This window comes from Phragmites australis, chromosome 12, assembly GCF_958298935.1.
Source record: "Phragmites australis chromosome 12, lpPhrAust1.1, whole genome shotgun sequence".
Classification (NCBI taxonomy): Eukaryota; Viridiplantae; Streptophyta; class Magnoliopsida; order Poales; family Poaceae; genus Phragmites; species Phragmites australis.
Window position 1 is genome coordinate 19,146,866 of NC_084932.1, and position 11,452 is coordinate 19,158,317.

Here is an 11,452-nt window from a genome sequence, read left to right on the forward strand (position 1 = left end):
ATTCTATTTGCCAAGAGTGAAGAACAAGATTAGACTCCATATATGATAAAGTAAATTTATTGAAGATATCGGATACAAAGTGGTTTACTATGGCAAGACGACGAAGGGTAAGCAATACTCGGCTGCTGTCGGTGATATGGGATTCGAGGGTTCCTGAGTCCCGAGGACAGGACAGCGTAGTGCCACATGACGCCTTCCCTCGGGGACCACCTCCCCGAGGGCCTGAGGGAAGCCAGGTCCGGGAGGGGGTGCTCGGGGCCAAGTGCAATTGGTCCCTGAGTACCCAGAGTGCCCCGAGGACCCGAGAAGAGCCAGGTCCAGGAGTGGGCACTCGGGGCCAAGAGCAGTTGGTCCCCGAGTACCCAGAGTGCCCCGAGGACCCGAGAAGAGCCAGGTCCGGGAGTGGGCGCTCGGGGCCAAGTGCAGTTGGTCCCCGAGTACCCAGAGTGCCCTGAGGACCCGAGAAGAGCCAGGTCCGGGAGTGGGCGCTCGGGGCCAAGAGAAGTTGGTCCCCGAGCACCCGGCAAGCCCCATGCCGTTGGACCCCACAGGGACTCCACGATGAGGTGTCGGTCGGTGGGAGGCCTGATGCTGCATTTAATGGGGAGCGTGGACGATCACATCCAACCACTTTCTCCCACGCCTGTCGTACTGAATACGTCAGTCCCTGCCACCGCCTGACAGGAACGCGTAGGCACAATTAATATGGCAGGTCCCATCGCATGTCCCCTCACGGGGCCCATAAAGAAAGATGACTTGAAGATATCTTCGATGGGCTTGAAGCTTATCGCCTATCGCCCTGTTGCATCAGACCATGTCAGACCTACTCTGACCAGACGGGCATGAGAGAGTACTCAGAGGCTGGCCGGTGGGCGCCCCTGCGCCTGCTAAAGTTGGGACGTGAAGACCGATGGGACCGTCCGAGGGATGTATTTTCAACCCTCTGTAATATCAACTGTAGACCCATGATGGTCGCTTTCTATTTATTATTTACGGGAACTTGTACCCTCGTTCTGGGTACTCCCTGGAGGGCCTCCCCTCGGTAGATAAAAGGGGGGGAGCACTTCGTAGAGAGGGGACCGGGGAAGAGGGCCGATAGAACAGCATAAGCTAGAGATAGAAAAGAAGAGCCAAAGACCTTGTAACACAGAGAAAAATGAGAGAGAGAGAGAGAGAGAGAGAGAGAGAGAGAGAGAGAGATTCAGAGAAAGGCATTCGAAGAGCATTGATAACATACAGAACACACAGGAGTAGGGTATTACGCCTCCATGTGGCCTAAACCTGTCTAAACCCTTGGTGCATCCATTACTACTAGCCGACAACGATTCATCCCGCCTAAGTCCCACACGTATTAACCCCACGCACGAGGTAGATACAGGACCAGCCCCTCGGACGAATCTCAAAGGGGTCCCTCAGGATCCCTGCTTGCGGTGTTCATCCACCGACAGCTGGCGCGCCAGGTAGGGGGTTGTATCCCTGAATCCACCTCATTTTTTAGGGAAAAAAATGGCGAGCGGATATCATCTTCAGCGCACTGACTCAGACTCGAACGAGGAGATGAAAAACATGGCCCAGGGGGCCCTGGCTCCTACTTGTCCTCAGTGGCATCGACAGCCAGCTCACACGGCACCTCCTTGCGTCAGGGACAACCACGTAAGTTATCACTTGCTATTTAAATTCATCACAACAATATGAATCATTAATATACGCCTATATTGCTCTTGTTCCGAGTTTTCCTCTGGAACCCATATGTTAATCTGCTTGGTGAGATGCTCGACTCGTGCGCGAAAAACACGCTCTCTCTCATTTTCCCCACTGACAAAAACGGATGCCGGTCGGTATGCGGTATAGGCGGCGATCGCTGACCTAAGTCCGTTGTGGTAGGCTGTGGTACCCGGCTGCTGTGGCAATACCCTGAGCACTACTGAGCCTCTGGGGTTCTCAGATAATCCTACCACTCGAGAATGAGTGGTCGGGACCGCCTAGTCTCCAGGGGCGGGCTGTCGGTGCTCGGTCTGGTTAGTCCCAGCCCGAGCACCACTGAACCATGGGACCTCTTGGTCGTATCTCTGTATGTACACTTTGCTGGTCCGGGCATTCGAGAGGTCGCGGGCCAGAAACAAGAGCAAGCTATAATGAGTACCGCACCGACAAAGCGCACCAAGCAAACAAACCTTGTCTATTTTAGGCTTACAGAGAAATGCTTGAGAACCAAGCAACCCGAGCACAAGGGCATCAGTGCCCAGGGCGCTGCCGAGCCACTGGGGTCCTCGGGTAATCCTACTGCTCGGGCATGAGTGGTCGGGACCACCTAGCTCCTGGTTCCATTGCTGGGTTTGCATTGCTCGGGTGCTAAAAGGACGACCTGGGGGCTAAAGCGCTCTGCATAAGGGAATCCACATTCCCGGGCGCCCTGAGCACCGGGGCATCTACCCTTTCCTGGCCTAATCAGCCGAGAGGCTGACACCGACTCGGTAAGTCACTAAAGTCATATGAATTTCCGTTCATACATGCATAATAAACTATTGTTCCTGAGTTAATCTCGGAATCCTCGTATGCTAATCTGTTCGGCGAGGTAATCTCCTCGCGCGCAAAACCCTGCCCTTGTGTTCGCTTTTCCGGAACAAAAAAAAAATGGTAGTCAGTGTACCGCACTAGTGGCGATCGCTGACCTAAGTCCTTTATGGTGGGTTGTGGTGCCCGACTGGCATGGTAGTACCTCAAGCACTACCGAGGCTCTGGGGTTCTCGGGTAGTCCTACCACTCGAGCATGAGTGGTCGGGACCACCTAGTCCCCGGAGTCAGACTGTCGGTGCTCGGCCTGGTCAGTCCTACCCCGAGCACCACCGAACCGTGGGGACTCTTGGTTGCATTTCCGCCTACGTGCGTCTTCGGTCTATTTGTTTGAGAGGTCGCGAGACGAAAGGCGTTCATGAGTTGTGGTGGGTATCGTGCTAGGTGGACTCGCTTCCCGAGCAAAAGAGTTTTGTGTCTATTTGTGTCTGTTTGACTCAGCAGCCGCGTACTAGCAAGCGCCCGGGGGCTGCGCGCCCCGAGCACGAGATCCTACGCGCGAGCTCGGGGGCTGGATGCTCGGGAGCTGAGTACCCTGAGCACTACCGGAACACGAGGGTCTCGGGTGGTCCTGCTGCTCGAGCGCGAGTGGCCGGAACACGAGGGTCTCGGGTGGTCTCGGCTACGATAGCAGGCAAGAACGTGCTCGGCCACACCCTGGGCCAGCGCACGCCCCTCCTGGGTCACCAGTTCCTGGATAGTGGAGGGGAATGCCTCAAGGCGCCGGGCGATCTTCGAGAACCCAAGGGCAAGATAGCCTAGCGTATCCAGCCCTTGGGAACCCACAGACACGAACCCGAGCCAGGCCGCCTCCACGAAGCCCCGCGCCTGCCGAAGGACATCCTACATCATCGCCTTCCACAAAATTCGAAAGGGCACGCGCCCTTTCGGCTCCTCCTTGGGTTATACTAAAAGCTTGGGCCTAAAAATTGCAAGGCCCACAAAGATTTCAGCACCGGGTGACAGAAAGCCACGTAGCACCACCCGAAGAAATAGGGCCCCACCCGCAGTCTCTGGACCATCGCCTACCGATGGGCCCGGGGCTGCTATCGGTGATATGGGATCTGGGGGTTCCCGAGTCCCAAGGCCAGGACAGCGCAGTGCCACAAGGCGCCTTCCCTCAGGGACCACCTCCCCGAGGGCCCGAGGGAAGCCAGGTCTGGGAGGGGGTGCTCGGGGCCAAGTGCAGTTGGTCCCCGAGTACCCAGAGTGCTCCGAGGACCCGAGAAGAGCCAGGTCCGGGAGTGGGCACTTGGGGCCAGGAGCAGTTGGTCCCTGAGTACCCAGAGTAGCCTGAGGACCCGAGAAGAGCCAGGTCCAGGAGTGGGCGCTCGGGGTCAAGAACAAATGGTCCCCGAGTACCCAGAGTGCCCCGAGGACCCGAGAAGAGCCAGGTCTGGGAGTGGGCGCTCAGGGCCAAGTGCAGTTGGTCCCCGAGTACCCAGAGTGCCCCGAGGACCCGAGAAGAGCCAGGTCCGGGAGTGAGCGCTCGAGGCCAAGAGCAGTTGGTCCCCGAGCACCTAGAGAGCCCCAAGCACCTAGCAAGCTCCATGCCGGTGGACCCCATAGGGACTCCACGATGAGGTGTCGCACTATTAAGAGGGATGCAACATAGAGATAATTGTCGTTTCTCAGTGCTCAAGAGTTTCTAACCAAACCCAAGTGAGAGTTTTTTTAGAAATCCGGTGCGGAAAGTGTGGAAGTATCTGAATTGGGTTTTAGAGTGTTACTAGTTTGATCAAATGTGATTGGGATCATGAATTCAATTGTGATATGTAGCCCTCTGAATAAGCTTTTCATAGAGTGCAAAATCGTCAAAATCGGACTTCGGGATCAAAAGTTATCGCCGTTTTTCAGGGGTCAATTCTGTTGAACTCGGATACTCCAGGTTGTCCGGAGTCTCCGGGTGAGGTACCGAGCCGAGTGGTCTGTTAGGGCCTTTTTTGTTACCCGCATACTTCGGGTGGACTCGGATACTCCGGGTTTAGCTCCGAGCTTGGTGGTCTGTTAGGGTCTAAATGTTTCACCCAGATACTCCGGGTTGACCGGAGTCTCTAGGATGAGCTCTGGCCATGGCTCTCGGATATGCGTTCTAGTGCTAACCTAGATACTTCGGGTTAACCCGGATACACCGGGTCAGTACAAAAAGCTGTGTAACGGCTAGTTTTGGGGGGTTGGGTATAAATACGCCCTCAACCCCATTCTTTGTTGCTGCTGCAAGAGGACAAAAGAGAACATATTTAGAGCCAAAAGAACTCCTTCCCACTCCATTTTAGTGTGATATTTGAGAAGAAAAGTGAGTTGGGTTGAGAGATTGGAAGATTGAGTGCAAGTGAGCTAAAATCCATTCTTGAGCACTCGAATTCATTGACAAAAAGTTCATCATCGTGTTTGTTACTCTTGTAGCTTTGAGCTCCTAGGCGGCTAGGCGTCGCTGGCGAGTACCCAAGGTTGTGGTGTGCCACGAAAAGTTTATGAAGGTTTTGATTTCGCCTCGTAAGGGAAGAAATCAAGAGTGGAAGCTAAGCTCAAGTGTGATCGAGCTTGGAGAGGAAAAGAGTTGAGAGCTCAATTGTGATCGAGCCCCTCAACGGAGACGTAGGAACCTCTATTGGAGGTGTCCCAACTTTGGGAAATAAACCTTGTGTCTCCTCTCTTGTTTCCTTATTCTTGTGTTCTTGCTTAATATTTGTGCATTTGCTCGATCTACTTGTTCGTGTGTATTCAATTGTAGGTTCTCTGTGGATCTACTTGGAATCATCACTTGGAGCACATGACTTCATTTGGTTTGAGATAGAACTCTTTAATCGTTATTTAATATCAGTTTCGAGCTCATTCTGTACAGCACCCAGATATTCCAGATCAATTCGAAGGTTTCGGATGCTGTATAACCCGGAGTGTCTGGATTGACCTAGATACTCCAGATGAACAGTGTTTTCATGATTTTCAGTTAGAGTTTTTCTTGCATATATTTTGCTAGAATTGAATAATTATTGTCACCTTAGGATTGTAACTTTCACACTTATTTAGGATGATTGTGTACTAGTTGAGCCTAACATATTTAGGTTTTCACTTGTAAAAAATTCGTTAGTTTATTTTTCGCTGCAAGTTTAGGCCAACAGTAAAAGGGAATAAATTTTTGTAAAATCACCTATTAACTTCGCTCTAGACGGCATCATTGTCCTTTCAATTGATATCAGAGCTAAGTCTCTCTTTTAGGGTTTTACCTGCTAGAGAGTAAAGATATCGACTAGCAGATTAGTGCACATAGAGCCACTCTTATTGGATGGCTCAAATTATTTTGAGTGGAGTACTCGCATGCTTGATAGTTTTAGGAACATGGGTCCTCATATAGAACAAGTTGTAGATGTGAGCATTTCTTCTCCTAGTGATAAACTCTTATCATTTGAAGAGGAAGAAATACATACATCTCAATGCTCAAGCTACTAATGTCTTATTTGATGGTATGAGCATAGATGTCATTGAATTGATCATGCCGCGTGAGGACGCTCATCTCATTTGGACTACTCTCAAAGAAAGATATGACAAGTCCAAATGTGATGAATAAAAACTTCTTTTGGAGGCATCATTTGAGGATTGCTCAACTCCATCAACACATCATGAAGAGCCTTAAATGATTTCCTCCATCGACCAAAGTGGTCTTGCCGCGCAAACCGCCTCACCAACATACTACTCCGAGCAAGGTAATAAAATGGTGAGTAGGGTTAGCAATTGTCCAATTCCTCCTTTGGACTTTAACAACACTTGCGATAAAATTTCTATGTCTACTAGTGTAAAAATGGATATTCATCATGATGATATGGTTACTTGTTCTCATAGCGATGCATCTATTTCCACTAGTACTTGTGAGACTAACTTTTCGAACAAAATAGAAGTCTATGAGATACAAAGCCTAGGTGGAGAAGCATCCACCTCTGCAAGATGTTCATCTCCTCATTCCGACACCTACATGAGCCTTATGGATAAAGGTAAAAGGAAACCGGTAAGTGAGGATGATAGCGATAGTACTATTAACAGACTTGAGTTTGATCATTTGAACAAAAAGAATATGTGTAAAATGATCAAGCTCATGACCGCCATGGAAGGCTTAGAAGAAAGTATTGAGAGGCAAGAGGAATTCCTCATTGAGAAAATTGAGGAACTTAAAACCTTAAATGTGAAATATGACAAACTTCAAGAATCTCATAGTTCTTTATCTAAACTTTATGGGGATCTTAAAGTTAAGCATATTTCTTTGATTGATAAATTAGATGCTATGCCTCTAGTGGATTTAGAAATACCATATCCTAAGTGCAATATTTTATCTAAGGACAAATTCACTATTTCTCCTATAGATGATGTTTGTGCTTCTAAATCTATTTCTCGTGTAGCATCTTTAGGGAAAGAAAATGTTGAGCTAAAGGCTCAACTTGAATACCTCACTAGCAAACATGTGGCTTTGTAAGAAAATCATGAGGAGCTTGTGTGCTCCCATGAGAATCTTGTGAACTCACATGCCGAGCTAGAAATAGCTCATGAGATAATCGTCACAATGGTAAAATTCTATAAACCTCATGTGGACATTAGCACACATTCTTTTCATAATGTAGATTTAACATGTCCTAGTCCTAACAATTCATTTAATATCAATTCTATATCCCATGATGAATTGTCTATTATTCCTTATTGCTCGAACATTAATGTATCCTCTAGTTCCACTTGTGAGTTTAATTTTGTAGAGGAAATAAAGGAGCTCAAGGATCAAGTCACTTGTTTGAAGAAAGATGTGACTATGTGTTTCAAAGAGAAGACCACTTTTGATGAGATGCTAGTTGACTGAAGACACTCAAAGGATAAGAGTGTTGAATATTAGTTCCCGACAATATGTACGTAAATTGACTGGGTAACTTCAAGTGTAGGGATTAATCACGAAGCAAGACAAACGATGTATACAGGTTTGGACCTCTAATTGGAGTACTACCCTACATCCTGTGGGGGTGTTGCTACCGTGTATTGATGATCTCGAGTACAAGCAAGGTGGCTAAGACTATTACAAGGAGTTGATTGAATCTAATCTATCCTAAGGCTAAAGTTGTCGAGTAACTCCTCTGTTGATGCTTGCCTCTCTCTCTTGTTCTCTCGTGTGTTTCATCATTTCTTTCGTGTTGTTCGTTCTTCCCCCCAGCCTTTCCGCCTTATATAGGGGTGAGGTATCGACTCCTATCCAGCTGTAGTCGATAAGGAGTTGTCTTCCTTGACGTCCAAGTAGATAGATCTGTTTTGAATATAGGTCGTATTGGGTTAGGTAACCAATCTAAATCTTCTTGGTATGTACTTCCTTAATTCTGGGTGCATCAGGTACCACTGATTCAGTTTCGTGATATTTGGAGTTGCTGAATATGTGTCATATATACCCTATCTGCATATGATGTAGTCCTTATGCGCATATACCCTATAGTTAGATATTCGACAGTAGCCCCTAACTCTACTATGGAGGAGAGGTTTCCATAAGCACCCACTCGAGTACTGCCAAGCTTAAGCTTAATCGAGTAAAGTGGATCAGGCTCATAGTCAAAATAATTGAGTATGAATGAATCCTTTCTCGAGTATCAAGTAGAAGCTCAGTCAGGTCGAGCCCTGTAGCTAACCGCACTCGAGACTTGAAGAAAAAAAATTAAAGAATTCAACTACTCGACATCCGACTTCGAGTAGAGTTAAAAAAAACTTACAAAATTTGAAACGGCGGGTATAAACACATTTAATACAGGCAGAAGGGCGTGCAAAGATTCCTTCCTACAAGATCGAACACGACTTTGTAGTTTTCGATTCTTTCTTCCGTTGTGGTTCTAACATCCCTCCTTCCATGTTTCTTCTCAATGTGCTCGGTCGATACCAGATTGAACTCCACCACCTAAACCCCAATTCGGTCACCATGTTGAGTGTTTTTGTTCATCTTTGTGAGGCTTTCCTTGGCATCGAGTCAAATTTAAATCTTTTTTAGTATTTTTATAAACTGAAACAGATTACCGAAAATAAATGTGTCAAAGGATGTGGTTTCCAGTTGAGGAGTGTGATGAAAAACTCCTATATCTTGGTTCCCCTAACTTCCTCTTGGTCGAAGGATTGGAAGACACTTCGGTTTTACGTCTCCAATCCCGACCCGATCAGTTTTCCTTTAATGTATAGAGGTCCTTTTTCCCGTCCAAAATCTTTCTTGGATGCAAGTGCATTGAGAGCCTGGCCACACCACCTACTTCACCAACAGGATTGGCATGCTGAGGCAATTTGGCCTTACTGGGTGGCATGTGGCAAGAGACTTTATTAATAAGAGATTGAATCCCTTGAAGGCGCGAACGTGCCTGGCTTGGGAGTACAGTGGGGATGAGGATGCTTCCAGGGGATGTGGCCGAAGGCTTAGTTAGCACTTTGCCATTTTCATTTAGCTATGATCTTCGAGCTTCGTTGAGTAAACCTTTCAGCCCTGCCTGCACAGGATGTCACCACCCGGTTGAACAAGCTTTTTTCTTCGGGTGCACTGGAGTGTGACATTCCGCCTTACTCCTTAGCGAATCCTCGACTAGACGTAAGGATTTTCTTAATGGAACAGTAAGATTGGTTATTGTCTATTTTATCTAACTTGTTTGTGAGACTGAAGGCTCCAGTTTTTTGTCAAGAACATATCCTTTTGAACGAGGTCTTTGATCTTGATGGCGCTTCCTCCATTGACGTCGTCGACAAGGGGAAAGGATCGACCAATGAGGAGGCCGAGGGGTCTCTTCGACCGAAGAGATCATCCCCGTCTTCTCACCTGCTGCCGGATCCAAGCCCTCTCAAGCGCAAGCGAATGAGCCCTCGGGTATGCTAATTGAAGTTCTTAGTATCTTCTTATTTGCTTTCAAATTATCAAGTGGATACTTGAATGCATTCGGTTTGGATGAGTGGCCTTTCGTTAGGGAATGGCGATCGTACCAACCTAATCGCCTCCTCAAGTAACCGCCACTCTCGATGACCCGACCAAAAAGGTAACTCCTCTCGAGTTATCGATTTTATTTTGGTCATTCTAATAATGACGAGTTTGTTGGATGGCCTTTTTTAGGGATGCCTGGTGCGTCCTCGCAATCGCCAACTCGAGGGACCGTCATGCCTGATGACTCGACTAGAGCGGTAATTTCAGTTGAGTTATCGCTCTTTAGTTGGTCATACTTTCACTTGATAATGAATTCTTATTATCTGGTTCTTTGCAGTCTACTGATGCCTTGACTTTGCTTGGTCTATGTGTAACTCCTCCACAGGCTCCGCTTGCAGGACCAAGAACAAAGAAGGTGACTACAAAAAGGCTAAAGTCAAGCATCATTTCGAACTTTCCGATTTCAAAGAGGTTTGTCCTAGATCCTAATCTCGACTAGTCGATTGATAGTCCTTTCTTTTCCTCTTCTCTTATTCTGTTGATTGCAGACTATCGACTGAGGTGCAAAAAGACTGCCAGCATCTCGACTAGTCATCTGGGGCTAACTTCCCCAGTCGACCTGGCCTCGGCTCCAATTAGAGATCCCGCTTCGAGCACGCCCAAAGAAGACTCGCAGCTAAGGGGAAATGAAACTTCAACATCAATCTCGAGCGATGATCCGTTGGCGGTGATAAAAACTCTTCTCCAGGTTACAAGCGCTTAGGTAGCTGCTACTGAGGCCAACCACCACAAGAAGCTCGAAGCCAAAAGGGAGAAAATTGAACATAAGTCCATCCTTGATCACAAGTGTGTGATTCGATTATTGGGTGACTAACAAAGAATTAATATTCGGTTTACCTTTTTCAGGCCTTGAGTTTACCTATAGTAACAAGGAAAAACTTCTTGCTGATGCAATGAAGAAGGTTGACGATGATGTCAAGTATCGAGAGAGACTCAAGAATCAAGTGAACACCGCTCGAGCTGAAAAGAAGGAGATGATGTTTGAAAGGGATGCTGCCATTGCTCAAAGGGATGTTGTTGTCCTGTCTCTTCAAGAGCTGAAGGAGCAGACCCTCGACCTTTTGTCCCAAGTAGCCTCTGCAAGCATCGCCACATTACTAGGTATTCTTAAGAGCTATAACCCCACGCTCGATACCTCATTGGTGACAGTCGGGTTTAATTGCACTAGCGAGGAGGCCGCAAAAATTGTAGAAAGCGTCCAACCAGTAGTTCTAGCTTTTGTCGAGTCATTGAGGTTTAGTTTGCCTAGTGACGATAGTGGGGGAAGTCCCTCGGACTAATGGTCTATCTTGTTTTCGCACTTGTAAAATACATTTTATGATTTGAGATTGCACGCAGCAAGGCTATACGTTGCCAATCTATTATGCTTTTGTCAACTATTTCCTTGTCGATGAAATAGGATTGGCATAAGTAGATGCAATAACTGGTATATTGTCATCGTTCTCAAGACCATACGATTATGCATCTATCAACACCTGAAATCTTAACTAAATAAGGCATTAGAAGCGTGACCCTCGAGTACTCGAGAAGACCGTAATAGTGAGAAAAAGACTAATACAGAGCTAGAAAAAGAAAAAGCATTCAATTTTTTTGCGAACTTTTATCAGTCTGCACATTCGATCAGCATACAAACATGAACTCGATAGAGAGCACAACAAGGCAGACTAGGACTTCAGAACCCTTTTGGTCGTTAGGCGTGAGATGTCTAATAATCTTTGCGCCGTTATGCCTCCTGAGGTATGTTGTCCGTCATCGACCCAACACATGCCTCTGTTGGTTCTATTTAACATGATCAACGCAGAGCCAGATAAAATTTTGCAAAAAATGTATAAAAGAAATATGGTATTACGATGTAGCCCCCAACTCTATAGTCGAGGAAAAAATTACTCGATTGGAGAATAGAAAAGGACA